The sequence below is a fragment of the Vidua macroura genome, chromosome 1 (assembly GCF_024509145.1).
Source record: "Vidua macroura isolate BioBank_ID:100142 chromosome 1, ASM2450914v1, whole genome shotgun sequence".
Classification (NCBI taxonomy): Eukaryota; Metazoa; Chordata; class Aves; order Passeriformes; family Viduidae; genus Vidua; species Vidua macroura.
This window is the reverse complement of record NC_071571.1, coordinates 14,046,199-14,061,726: the sequence shown is the minus strand read 5'-3', so window position 1 is coordinate 14,061,726 and position 15,528 is coordinate 14,046,199.

Sequence of the window (15,528 nt, the reverse complement as noted above, 5' to 3'; positions counted from 1 at the left end):
ACCTGTTGAAAGATGTGTCCATGGAGTCATTTCCAGGATAGAGACTGGCTTCCTGAATGTTGTTTTTCATGGAAGTAACCTTAAGGGCAGAATTTATGTAAGAATCCATTAGGGACAGACACAATTGGATCTATCATAGCATAAAATGACTTTCTGGGCCACATGTCACTTTGCTTTGCATCTTGCAGGCAATTTGTGAATGGCAGCTGGTGAGACAAAATCTGCTATTATATCTTTACAGTAGAATATTGAACGTGACACAATAAAGTCTGATTTTAATCTCAGGATAAATAATAAAAATAACATAGAAAAGCTGTTAGTCAATACTGTAAAAGGAAGTGCTTGAGGGTGTTTTCTGATAGTGTAGTTATTTATAAAACTCTCCTTCCCACATGCTAAAAGACTCATTAAGTATGGGGAATCTGGATAACAGCAATAGAGTGCAATGTGCAGTGGATAGCATGCAGTAAATATTCAAAAGGCACTGGAGAGTCCTTGTTCAGGGACCAAGCTCGGGAAGTGATGTAAACTCTTCACAGAGCACTTAATTTGATTCTCTCAGAGATTTATTTCAGCATGTGATTGATGGAAACTGACTAAGTGGTAGTGTGGCAAAAGTACAAAAGCTATTGAACTATTAATGTTATTTATAAGGACAGGACTAACCATGATAAGCAAGGACCAATATGAAATGTTTGTTTACTTATTTGGTGTGAAAACCCTTCTTTTTTGAGGAGCCAGCAAGACTGAACTCAGCAAGGCTGAGCAGAAGGCAAAGACAAGTGCTGGCCTCCCAGAGCCATCATAGGCTCAGCTCCACTTACAGTGGTGTGGGAAGCAGGTTAGGGCTGAGAGCTTTTACAGCAGATTTTGGAAGCACTTTGTGCAAAATAAAGTATAAACATAAAGGCCCTGAACTTCCTTGGATTCAGAAAATGTTGTTCTTCATCTCTGACCTGTCAGCTGCACCGGGATTTGCCATTTCATCTCTCTTGTTAAGGACATCAGAAATGGGTAAGCAAAGTGGAGTAGCAATCAGTATTCTTTGTATTTGACAACCATTTCACCTCCCAAAGAAATCACCCCTTTCTTGGGTCCACATTTCCTGAGTGCTTGGAAATCACCACAACATAAATATATGCCAATCAAGTGGTTAACATAATAGTATATTGTGAAATTATATGTAAACATCAAACTACATTGATTGGGCAATTTCCTATCCAGTTATTCTTGAATTACCACTTCCCCGAATATGTCTTTTAGGAATGTCTCAGCTAGAAAGCTGTCTGCAATGTTTTATTCTCTTTAGACCTAGTTTATTCAAAATATTCCAACTCCCACACATTGGCCAATATATTGCAGGCCCCTGGGCCAGCAATAACAACACAAATGGGTAAGTTATTGGCCAGGTACAGAATGCATGGAGGAATATGGGTAATTGACCTGTAAATATTTGTCTGAAATGATTCAAGAACCTCTTGCTTGTCATTTGCTGCATGAGCTCAATCTCTAACCCATTTAATGCCATTATCCTGAACTCAAGCAGAGGGATTAGACACACCAAGATTCCAGTACAGGAATCCCTGTGGTACCATTTAACTTGGAGGAGGAAGGAAGGGTTGGAGTTGCAGGTGGCCTTGCAATTCTTGGGAAACATCCTGCTTCACATGAAGGTTTCCTCAGTAACTATGCGAAGCCAACCAATGTGTCAATCAAATTGTAGTGAGTAGTCAGTCCAAACATCTGTCTTTTTTGTCTGGTTTCCCTGGGTGTTCTGCCTGGATTTTGTAGCATAGAAATACTTGACATGAAAACATTTGCTCAGTTCACAGAGAAAGGCACAGCAGCTTCTTGGACTCCTGTCTTATTTGCTTTAGCCAACCAGTCATCTGCATGACAGAGGACTGTTTTAATTTGATGCTGGTGCACTGATTAACAGTGCAGGTTCCTTAGACTTGCCAATCAGAAAGATTAGATAGTGAGCTTGTAAAAATTTACTTATGAAAAGTGACATCCTCCTATCAGTTCATGCTGGCATCTATGTGCTAAAAGAAAAATTCAACCAAATATTTTGTGTCATACAAATTAAAGTAGGAAAGAATTGGAGGAATGTGTGGCATTTTTTCCAGTGCATCATGCAGTTGTTTCCTAGATAATTATTAGATCTCTTTCATTTATTGATATTTTAGGCAGGATTTATGCAAAAAAATAAGCTTCTGAAGTAACATGATATTCAAGATCTGCTTTCAATTTTATTCCAAGTTCATAAAGGCCAAGGAAAGTTTTGTCTTAACAGAGCTTTGAATCAGGAGTTGTTTTGCTCTAGGAAGCCTCTTAGCCACTCTTCAGTTATCTGCAAGACGTGTGATTTTTTTCTTGTGAGAACAGGCCTTCTGAAAGATCTTGTGGGTCAACAGGTCTAAATAACATCTGAATATCTCCCAACTGCCTGTGTTCTAATTCTGACCAGAATCAGGTTATATAGAAATTTCATTTTCACACAAATTTTGCTGAGGTATTTTTCAGAAGCATACACACAAAAAGTGCTGGGCTTTTAGTTTAGACCAAACATTATCTCATCTGTCCTTGCAACCACATACCCTTCAAGGGTCTCTAGAAGTTAGGGAGAATACTTATGATAGATGATAGAATTATAAGCAGGAGTTCAGGTGAACCTTGAACTCACATTGCCCCCCCTTAGGTTCATATGTCTAAATGCCAAGTGCCAGCTTGGCCACTGCAATCTTTGGCCATGTCTGCTCTATCAGAAGAATGAAACAGTACCTAACAAAGCAGCATGACTATGCTCTTTCCTCCCTGATTCTCGGCTCTACCTGGGTTATCAGCTGGCCTCAGTGGGGCTGCCCAGTGCCTGAGAAGATTTCAGATCCCCTGCTGTTGGGCTGCTCTGGGTGTGTCCAGCCCTGTCCATACCCAACACACCCAGCATGTGAACAGGACGCTGAACTCTGCTCATCCCCAAACCTGCCTGGGCTGAGCAGACCAGCCCCAGCAGCTCACCAGGACAGACTTCACCGGGAGGCTCCATGGGGCCTGGGACTGTTGTGACATCCATGTAACAGTGGGGACATTTGTCTGTGTGTCTAAATGAAGCAATTAAGAGCCAGGACCAGGGCACGGGTCATGACTGACCCCTCTGCTCACCTTTACAAGCTCCCAGGAGATGCTCAGACTCGTACAACAGCAGGAAGGGGCCAGGCACTGGTATCATCCCTGATGTCTCACCTGCAGGTGGGTTGGGGGGGGACATCTGGCTTTGGGAAAAATCATTCTCCCTAGTTATGTATCTGCTCAAGACACCTCCTGTTGCTGCTTATGTACGTGTATATAGCAAAACTTTATTGCATGATATCTGAAATACTGGTTTAATACTGGTCTTTCTTGTCTGGTCCATACATTAATTTGACCGGGCATATTTTGCTCCTTTCAATCAGACAATCTTGAGTTTCTGTTACAGTGATAAAATGTCTCATGTGCTCTGCCAGAAACTGTCATATTCCCATTGTTTACTGATTCCAGGCAAGCTGAGTCATAGTAGCACTACAAAAAAAACCCTTGAAAAATAAGTTAGAATAGGAGATAACAATGATAGAACTGTCTTAGGACTTTAAGATTTCTATAATTTATCCTTCTCTGAAAAATATGCATTTTTTTTCTTCAAGTTCTGGATTCTGTGTTGTTTGTTGAGGGTTGCAGCTACTGCCTTCTGTCTTGGCTTTTTAATTTTTCTAATTGGTGAGGCAATAATACAGGGAAGATGGAATGTGCTATGCAAGTGCAAAACAAAATCCAGGCTCTGGTGGATTTTGGTGGAAATTTTATGCTTCTATAGCACATTCCATCTTCCACACTTTTCCATTTATGGGATAGTGTCACTGGAGAGAATACTTCACATGCACTTCTGTATTATTTAGCCATGTAATGTGCTAGTGATAAGATCAAGATGTTTGGCACTAAAATCCCAACTGTTTCAGCAAGTGCTTCATGGTTAGTTGGGGTGTCATATCTCTTAACAAGCTTGTTCATCATCTTTGCTTTTTTCTTGTGAAACAAGTAATGAGTGGTAACTCGTGTATCTCTTTCTCCAGTTATCCACTTCCCTGTTAAAGAAACAGTTGTCTTTCATCGGATAACAATAAATCTTTCCTTATATTTGGTATTTTGTTTATTGGGTTTGGGTTTGGTTTTTTGGGTTTGATTTGGTTGGGGGTTTTTTGTTGGTTTGTTGCTGTTGTTGTGGTTTTGAGTTTTTTTTCTTCATGTTAAATCTATAGACTAATTCACATAAGAGATTTTTTGCAGAACTTCAAAACTTGAAATGAAAAACTGTCTGGTGATTAAATAAAGGACAGGTTGGACTACCTGGTCTGATATAGACTATTATAATCATGGACCACTCACTTTACCAGTCTCTTTTTCCTAAAGATGGGGACAATCTAATATTTATCCTCTTTATGTAGTGGTAATGTTTCGTGACTTAGGAAATGTTTATAGCACAACACTGTTATTAGCATAGCATTGTTTACTTCTGCAAATGTTGATTAAAGACACTAAAATTATCTGGATGATAAGAATAAGGTACAAAAGGAAATGAAAATGAGGCTTTAATCACTCTCTCAGTGTATAAAGGAACACAGATAAGACCATTCCCAAACACAAGCTATAAATAGGATATTTCCCAGTGAGTATAATTTTGTCACATGTTTTCTCTCTGGGGATTGCATGTCAGCAGAACTGTGTCTTTGCTACCTGCTGACGCAGGCTGTTAGCTTGGAACCATGATCTCAAATATGGTGAAAGGATAAAGACAATTAATGGCCACAACAGCTCGCATAGGTCTCACTTCCACAGATTTGCTTACCTTGAGGAGACCTTCTTTCAGTGGCATGCTGTGGCTTCAATTACATGGTTGCTGCTGTGTTACTGTTTTGCCTTCTGACACTAAGATATTGCCAGGATCCATACTGGCTCCTGAAGGTTTGCACCGAGTCAACTTCATGTACAAATCTAAGAGTGATGAAAATTTCTTCTGGATTAAACCAGTTAACATCGCTCTTGCTGACTCAAGCAATGGGAGAATCTTTTGTGATTCACTTACTAGAAATGCAGCTTTTGTCTTCCACTACTCAGGAGGCACAGCTTCAGCTCTCTGCTTCTTCTAATTTGGTTAGTCTCTACCTCAGCTTGCTATGATGCTTGCACATCCACCCAGGTGTGTCTTTTCTTTGGTGAGCAACTCTGTTGCAGACTACATAAGTGACCAAATTCCAGCCACTACCCCCATTTTCATTTTTTTCTTGACAAATTCAAAAATTCTCAGAAAAGTCAAAAAATCATGGTGAAATCAACAAAAAGGTGTGACACAGTATCCATGATGCCTGTATGAGCTTTGAACAATTATATATTTACTTCACTAGTATTTTAAAACTTCACAATTCACCACTGTTTCTTTCATAAGATGGGTTTTTCCTCACATCTCCTTCTCGTTAGGTTTTTGACTTTGGGTGTCTTGCACGTGCACACCAGCTGTGCGCACACAACATACACTTTATGCAGAGCAGAGGAGAAAGCAGCTTTAAGTGAGTACCAAGTATCTCATTCAGCATCTGCCCTCATCAGAATTTCCCTACTGGAGCACAGGTAGGGCAGAGGAAAGAAAGAGATTTGTTGTGGATTCGCCCCTAGTTTCCTACTCAAATATCCAGTTACTACTCTAGCCCTCTGCCAAAATTATTGTTTGTAGTCCTTAATGATAAATTTAGGATGACCTAATCTATCACAGGATTAACAGTCTCTAACTCCATGAAATATAAACCACTCATCCACCCAGACTTCAGCAGTCCATCTACTGGAGCTGGTAGTTGAATTTGGCTTTCCTCCCCATGCCTTACAACCCTTCCTGGGACCGCACAGTTACCCCATTGCCAGTAAATCCAGTAAGGTCACGGTGCGTCCTAAGCACTGGCACAGCACTGCCCATGCTATGAAGCCATAAGAAAGGTACATGACGTGTCTTTGGACCAGACAATCCAGTACCCTTCCAGACAAGTAGTGGATGTGGCTCAGGTATCAGCACGGACTAGAATTCACAGCTTAGGTATAGTTGCCCTGCCTAGGAATTAGAGAAATGTTAGTTAGACATGAACTCTGCTGTATCAACTGGCTACAGGTGCATACACCTCAGTGTTTTAATTTAGATCAGACATATTTATTAAAAGCTTGTTTCCTCATTGGTTCCCAGTTCCCCACAATCCTACCTGGAGTAGAAAAAAGACTTCAAATATCCTGTCACCTAGGGCAGTACTTCACCATGAAATAAAATTGTTACAAGTATACTACCCTGCATAATTCCTAAACTACTATACAAAATGTTACTGTTTAAAAAAAAGTATTTCAGAGTCTTGATATAGCTTTGAACACTGGATGTAACTTTAATAACAACATTGGACCTTATGACTCAAATATGACACCAGATATTCCTTTTTCTTTGTGTTTCTGTAACACCAGTATCCTATGTAACAGTCTACTTCGTACAGGGTTTATCTAAAGACTCACAGCTCAAAGCACCAAGTCTTTGTGCCCAAAACCCATTGAGATTTATCCACAATCAAAAGCTGTCCTAGGTTAGTTCTGCAAAAGGTGCAGCAAGATCAACATGTGGACCATAATTCTTACTTGGCCACAAATATCAGGCAGTATTTAACTGCAAGTTTGCAATGATTTTATGGTCCTAGATGTTACTGCAGCCTTTCTTCTAGTCAGGTATTTGTGGGATCTTTTTCTTAAAGGAAAATGTTGAAGAAGAATTGGAAAATGTGATGTCTTTTTCAGTTGTTATTTCCAATTTGCTCAGTTATCTGAAGTCCCAGAGAATATCTGTTAGGTTGTCTGATTTTTTTTCATTGAAATGTGGCCACTGTACTTTGAAAAACAGACAACAATAGCCTAAAATTCAGACTGAAAAAGGAAGCCTATTTAGAGTAGGACTAGAGGAGTAGGTATCTACCAAAATCTTTGGTTAGTTTTAAGGACACATACCATGATTTTCTATGCACAGCATGGGTAACAAATTGATTCAAGGGCATATCTTGGGAAGGTCATTGTAGAACTTTGCAGGATGATCTGGACTGGCATTGAGATCAATGAGACTGTGCCAAGTGCTTTATATCAAATGATGCCCATCTTCCACATTTCTACAGTTCTTATTTTGCCACTCCTCACATGCCCTCACAAAGGCAAGCAAACAAGCAAATGGCAGCATGGAAATAAGTGCTAGAAGATAAGAGAGATTTAATCCAACAGATGCAGAAAAAGATTGCCTTGAACATGTTTGTAAAACAAGTTATTGTTTTGTATCGTGCAAGGATTAGATATCTTGGGATAATCTGTACTCTGAGGAATTACCACTTTGCTCCAGCCCTGGATCACATGTACATGAGACTATGAGAAATCCTCTTCTGGCTGTTCCTCTGCCCAGCAGATGGACGTGATAGATACGGGATACTTTTTTTAATTTAATTTTTTCCCTTTTTGTCTCTTCTCCTAAGTCCAGTTGGCATATCTTGTAATTTGCTGTGTTGACCCTTCCAGGGGCTTGATACTGAACCTGCCATCTGGCTAATAACAAGGCCAGCTGGACAATAACACCAAGATTCAGTCCCAGACTCACATCTTCTTCATCTGGCTTCTTTTTTATCTGTTCGTTCTAGTTATGTCTGAACCCAATTGACATCATGTTGTGCAAAGTCACACAAAGTTCTTAGCCAACTTTTAGTTTCTGGGTACACTTTATGATGGCAGGGGTGTTATTTTTCTGACCACTTAGGCAACATTTTATTGTTGTATGTGGACCATATAGGGTGACAAAAAGAGAAAATCCTGATGAAACTGCTCTCACTGTTAATAATCAGCAAGGTTTGCTGGTTGCAGCAATAGGTTCAAATAAATCACTGGATCATTTCCCTCTGAGTTTAATTGAACCACTGCTCTTACTCACCAGTTTGATTGATGTGACAGTGTACACAGATTCTTGATTCATAAGTAAACATTTTTCTGTGGTTAAATTAGAGATTGTCCTCTAGGACATTCAGAACAATTGAATCTGATAAAGACTCTTGGTACACTGGACGTTATTGGGTCCACCTTAGTGGGACTGGCTGTCACAGACTAATATTTGTATGCTACATAAGCTTGCTTCGGGACTCCACCGTGTCTGCTTAGGTCATGTCATTACTGGCAGTCAAATGAGAGTTAGAGGATCTAGGTGTCTTTGCTGGACACAAACAATTGATCATACAGTCAAAGGGGTCTTTCTTACACTGCTGTTTAAGGAAAGGTGAGGCAGGAGCTGAGACAGCAGCACAGCAGGCTGGGCTCACCAGCACAGCATCCCAGCAACGCAAGCAGAGCAGGTCCCAGTGACAGCAGCTACCTTCAGCCTAGAGCCAGGCTTGGCAGACAAGTCTGTAGAGATGAGGCAGGCCTGAATCCAAGCCTGCCTGTCCGGGTCAGAACTCACATCAATGGGGTATATGGGCAGGCATAGCTGGAATCTGCTGTGATAAGGACCAAGGCTTTTGTAAGACATGCTTAACAGCTCATGCCAAAACACACAGGGTGAGAAGAATCAAATCTATTATATTTGTAAGTTTCGTTTTGGTAAGGCAACGTAACAGACATCTCACTTTTGTAAGAGTATGAAGTAGCTATCCTTTTTTCATGAATACACTGAAAGGCATCCTCTTTATTACTTCACAGACAAGTGTTTATTAACATGACTTTGCAGACACTTTATCCATGAGAGGCTGAAAAGTCAATGTCCATGCTGTGATATCCTTGCTCCTATCCAATAACATGCCAGTGCTATATCTTCATGTAAGAAAGAGATCATTCTTCCCCAAGGGGAGAATCTTGCTCAACATCTGCTTTATGTCTTCTGCAGCTCCTGCTGTTGCCTCTTATACAGAAAGGACCACTTTCAAGTGTAAAGACCCATTTTGAAAATGATCTGTTTCTTGCCAGCTGTTAAATGAAGTGCAGTGCAAGAACAATCCTTCACATGACCATGGAGAGATAAGTTAATGATACTATGCCAATCAGGTGTGTGTTGTCCCCATTTACCAAGCCTTACAAGGTGTATACCAAGGTTTGTTCTCCCTGAATCCTCTGAAGCTTGTAGTAGCAGATCATTGATTTATGCTGTTGTTGCCTTAGAAAGCACAGAAGGGTTCATGTTGCCAGGGATGTGGGATCAATCCTGTAATTACAGTCCATTAGCAGGGAAGCCACTGTTAGGGCTCTCTTGCATTAGAAATAGACCATCATTCCTAAAACTGTCTAAAACAATGAGGTCTATGAAAATAGCTCCCAGTTGTGAGGAAGAGGATTGTACAATCAGCTGGAGAGGTAATTGCACTGGAGCACAGGTCAGCACAGAAGGGAGATGGTCCTTGTCTCAGTGCATTAAAGGCAGTCCACTACGGTCTCAGAGTGATTTTTCAAGGCCACATTTGAAATCAATCTGCCTCCAGGTGGTTTTCTCCAGAAAGATTTCCCATTCGATTTCTACTTAGTGATTTGCACCCTGCCTTCTGCTTCATCTGGGAAAACTCTCAGGAATTGCTTTCAGATTCACCATTTAGTTTCTTGTAGAACTCTTGTAGAGACACTTCCAGGCCTCCGCCTTACTGGTCTACATCTGTGACTTGAATTTTGAACCAGTGCACAGTCACTTGTCTCTTCTCTTATCCAAAACTCTGTTGATGAACTTGCTATTGGAATTTTCCTCTGTTTAATACCAAAAGCTGAAGTACAGCTGTAGCTGAATGTGATGCTATTCATGGTCACATTGTCAAGAGCCAATTGCTGTTCCACAGTGTAATATACTGTTTTGTGAGAACAGGTGCCAGCCAGCTGACACAGGGTGCTGGGTGCTTGCAAGCTCAAACAGACAGGTTATTAAAATATTTTTAAAAGAAAAAGCTGGCTCTCAGTCATAAACATGGCTGACACAGGCTGCCCAGCATGGCCAGACATTCAGAATGTTAAGGAGGAGATATGGCTGTTGGTAAATGATATAGCTCTAATTATATCAGTTCTAATCTTTACTGTTGACAGCAACCAAGCTGTCTTTATTCTGCTTCTACCCACTCAGAGAAATAGCAGACTGGGGACCTTCTTCTCTTGTCCAAGGCTCCAAACCAGGGCCTGCAGTGAGATCGTATCTTGCATTTCTGAATTTGATCTTTTTCATATCACCTCCTGTCCTGTGCATTGACTGAAATGCAGCACTATTTCTCTGAATGTGCATTCAATGCTGCCTTCACCAACTCCTTTTCTCTCTTCACCAAAGAACAAGAGAAAGTCTCGGAGAGAGAAATCTAGGGATTATTAATAGTGCCTTTTTACCTAGATCCCCTTTTACCCTACATAATAATTTAGTTATGACTCTACTTATCCAATCAGGCCAATCCATCTTTTCTTCTGTCAGTTCCCTGTCCAAGTGTCAGCAGTGTGAGGTACAGTGATGCTCAAGTCCCAGGCTAGGTGGGCTCCAGCAATATATCCTCTGTTACTGGAATAGTTTATGCCAATACAGCTCTCTGGATTTCAGTCCACAGGCTGAACATGAAAAAAACTGAGATCAGCACTCTCTAGTCTCTAATTCCTAGCTTAGTCTCTACACACTTATTGTAATCTTCCTGAGCAGTTCTAAAGGAAGGGCAATCTCACTAACTGACCTACAGCTTTTTTTCCCCTTTCAGGCAGGTCAGCAAGCAGCTTTAGCCAAGAAAGTGTTTAACCCCTTAGCGGCAAGAATGGCACTGGGTGACATTTCCCTGGCTCTTCTAGAGGAACAATGTCAATGACCGTTAAGATCATCATTAATGATTATTTGTTTAAAAACTCAATAATGTGAATTTCTTGGCATAGAAATACAGCTCAGACCTTTGGGAATTTCAGATCCACTTACATAACTTCCTCCTTGCAATCTCCCAGTAATGTAGAGATTTGTACCACAAGTAGATTTAGGGGAGTTTGGAATTCTTTGAAGGTTTTGATCCAAATTTAATAATCTGAGCCTGCTTTGGATGGTACTTGAGAAGTACCTTGAGGAGCACTGTCTCCTTGAAGCACTGTATGGTAATTACAGCAGCTCTCTTTTTTGCCCAATATGTTGCACGTAGTAGTTCAAGGTATTTTCTTTCCCTGGTTATGGTACAAAATAATATTAAAATAAAAACCTAACCAAGAACCAAGAAGCTGTTCTGAAAAGTTAACAACTACTCCTCATTTTGTTGCTTCTATCACCCTCTGTGTAAAAAATTGCTCAGTTACACTCTAAATAATTGTATTTTTCTCCTGTTTCATATTTCTTTTCTTGCCCCAAGTGACCTGTTCAATTCTTGCTGTAGTTCATTTTTGAAAAAGCAAAATCTACATAAGGTATCAGCAACAGTCAATATTTAAGGGACATCGTCAAATATCACAAACTGCTGTATGTAGATTTAGGAGCTCTCTCTTACCACCTGTCTGAGCAGCACATAGCACAGGTAGTGCTGCTGTGCTGTTCTACAGAAGAGAAATGAGTAACAAGTAGGTTCATAAATCCAGAGGAATAATGTGCTGAGTTACTGCTGGGGCTCAGAGAAGGTTCCTCCAGGGTCTCATTCCCCAGCTGGACCAGCAGCTGTCTTTCCCATCAGATGGCTGCACAGGACAGACTTTTCTTCCCATGGTCATGGTATATCTGCTGTCCTGGCTCCAAAGAAGGAGATGGCTGATAGAGAAACGTGGGTGCAGACCCTGAGCCAGTAACAGAACAGTTGTCAGGGTGGTGCTGTGGGACAGCTGGCAGCCAGCTGAGAGGACATCGGGGTGCTGAATGCACCTTCCTGCAGGCAAAGCTGGTGCATATCCAGAGGAACCTTCCTCCACTCTGCACCCTTCACAAGAGCATGGACACAAAGCTTCTCCAGGCACAGAACAAACCTGAGCACTTTGCTTCTCTTCCCCCATGCTCTCTTGGCTCAAGATGTAATCTGTGAGTGACTGGGACAGCACAACCTTACCTTGGGGATCTGTGCACTGAGACATCTGATCTGTCTCAATGAGTTATGAGTGGGGAGTCTGAAACTGCGGCATGACAAGCTTGTAGCACAGAGCCTTGGCCACCTGTGCTGTGCAGGGTAAGAGGAGCTACAGCCAGTGGTCTGAGTAGGTGCTGCCATAACCTCCCTTCAGATCTGGAGCCTTTTCAGTGAGCTCTGGTACAGTGTGTAAAGAGTAATGCAGTGTTGCAGCTAAATACCTCCTTTCAATCAAGGTAAGGCCAATTTTGAATCCCTCAGACAAAGGCAGAAATTTAAAAGAGAAACCTATGGCAATTATGGGAGAATCTTTGCTAATATTTCTCTTCACTGGCTGCTGCACAAGCACAGAGAGCTCCATCCTAAAATGCTTCCTTTCCAGGGGAAAAGACAGAGCAAGTACAGAGAACTAGCTAGAAATTACCAGGGAACAGCTAGAAAACTGGTCAGCATGACAAATACTAGTTTCAGCACAGCAGCAGCAGTTGTCATATCTTTTGCATCCATCACAGCAAGAGAGAATTTTTTAAATGGATTTGAAAGAGGGGCAGCAACCACAAAGGTGCTTGTTTGAAAATTGAGAAAGGGAATGCAGAAAAAAAATTACAAATAGTAATTGAAGTCCAGAATGACTGAGTGGTCTTGGCTTTTGTTCCTGAGACTGAGGTGTTTTGGGTTGCTGGTTGGTGGAGGGGGCATGGAGGGGAGAGAGAATCTTTTCCAGTATGTGAAAATACACATGCACACAGACACACACAAAACATTTCCCTCTTAACATGCTTCCATTGCCTACATCTCAGAGCCTTTGTTACGGTTACATTTGGTTCTCATTTAATCCGTGCTGCCCCCCTGGTGCCTCTGTCTCGCATCCTCTATTGTTTAGCTGAGGCTCCTTTCAAGCAGGCTCATGCCAGTCTTTCTTCTCTTTCCCTCTCAGCATTGTTTTTCTCTACCTCTCCAGCATTGCCAGCATTCACTCTTATTTTAAGCCTTCATTTTTCTATTATTATTTTCTTCCACTATTATTCCTCCCTGTCATTCTCCCTCTGTCTCTTTTTCTGACATTTTCTTCTCCCCTGAATTATACATGCCCTTTACCTTTATTTATCCTCTAGATCAATTCCAGCCTGTGTCTTTTTTAATATTTTTTTTCTTTCCTCCCTTCTGGTTGTTTCATTCCCCTTCTCTCTTTCTGATCCCCCTTTTCATGCTCTCTTTTCCCCTGAGAGCTGGTTGGTATTTAAGTAGCTCTTCAGTGTGTAATATTTGTTTATTGCCAGACCAAGATTTAAAGTCCACCTTGACAAAGAAGATATCTCCACTGACTTTGGTGGGTCTACCCGAGTGCTGTAACTTACATGATTTGTTTTCTTACAGAAATTGAGTTTCTGAAGGCTTTTGTTACAAACGGAACTCTCTACATAATAAATGTGTTTGTGGCCAGAATTTGAACTCAGTGTAGTATACAGGTGTCACATAAGTTACAATAAACATCTTCTTTGTTACTTATTTATTTCTTACTTAAAACATGTGAAATTGTGTTAGAAAAAATATGGTTCCTTTTCTGTTTCAAAGGAAATACTTTCCTGATGCAAGTGATGCTACAACAACTCTATCATTGTGAATCAGTAGCTGCTATCAATGTGAAAAAAAAAAAAACAAAATTTTGATGTTAGCTTTTGGGATATTCTAAACTCTGTCTGCTATGATGCTCTGACTTTATCTTCACTGAGTGAAAACACTGGGACATCTGAGTTTTATTCCATCAAACAGAAAAATCTAAATCACATCTAAAGACACTATTTTAATACTTTCATGTCTTCTGCAGTTTAAATAGTTTCTTTTTTTTTTTTTTTTTACCCTTTCTTTTTACACTTTTTTCACTGTTGAGGAGAAGTACAGATCCAGAAGAGGACAGATGGGCTGAATATGGGGGAAGTAGTCAGGGTGATCTTAATGTGGAAGGTCAGAAATCCTCTTTATTATCCATATGAGTTTTACGGGTTGTAAAAGGAACCATCAAATTCAAGTCAGGTTCCTTGAATTGCAGGAACTATGCAGTTTCGCCATTCTGGATGGTTAAACAAAATGAAAAACATGAAAAAAAATACACGGGTAAGGGAGTCAGAAGAGTTACTCAGTTTAATATGTTTTTAATTAAATCTTAGCTCTTAATGTGAATTTTCATCCTGTATGAAGAGATGCATCAGGAAACTTTTTAGTGCTATCACACTCTGGTTAAATTCTTGCCTATTTCTGATCAGTGGTTTATTTCCCTGCTAAAAAAATGTTCATCATCATCATTTCCCCCTCGCTACTTTCACAATGTTATTTCTTTTCAGCATCTTTTCTTTTTCAGTCACAACCAGACAAATTCCCCTCACAGCTATATAAGTGTTCCCCTCTTCCACTTTCATCTCTCGTGTTGCAGGAACCATTTCCTCTTCCGCTGCCATTATCTGCAATGGGCTTCTCCATATCAGTGACTCTTTCATCTCATTTCAAACATCAAGAACATCACTCAATCTGTCCCCTGGATAGCCTGTTTAGGCCTCCTGTCACTTTTACATTGAAACTATAGTTTAAAATATAGCCTCATTGTGTAAGCATTTAGGGGCTATCATTTGCACAGATGACTATAATGAGGAAGACTGGTTCCATCTTATAAAGCAGCCAAAGTGCACAGCTTGCAGACTTGTTTAGCCCATATCTCAGCCTGATAAAAAAAATAAATAAATAAAAGAATTACTTGGAAGAGGGGTCAGAAAGATGAGTCAGTGTCCTGCCACCTGTGGGGAGGATGCTGCCAGTGTAGACCCAAACTCTCCTTGCTTTTGATATCTCAAATCATCTCACTGATTAAAAATCAGGAATCCTAGCCCACCTCCATAGCTAAATCAGAAATCAAGGCATCAGATCTGAGGTGACAGATAATCTCTGAAGTTCCCTTCACCTATAGCTGAGGACAGCCTACTTAAAGCCTCGGGTGCCTGAAAATGAGATGGATCTGGAGCCCAGGTCCTTGCCTGAGGTGTTGATTTAGAAAAGGTCATGAAAATACCTGCAGGATTTCCTTCTCCACATAGACCAGTTCAAAAAATACAGTGGGCAGCTTCAGTATGAAGGCATCCACATGAGCTGCAGATTATCTGTATGAGCACTGAGTGAGCAGGACCTTTGCACCTGCCCTTTGGAGCTCACCTTTACATGGCTTCTGCCTGATGCATTTTCTTCAGAACTCTCTGGGTGCTGTGCTCATGTCTGAGCTCTACAGCAGCAATGCCACAAGCCACAACATTCCTGTGCTCTGCACACCTCTGGCACAGCAGTGCCTTTCTTGCCTGAGTCTTCCTCTGAGCTCTGTTATAGCTCTTTACAGGCAGAACTCAGTCCAAAGCATAATTGTGTGAAATTGCAA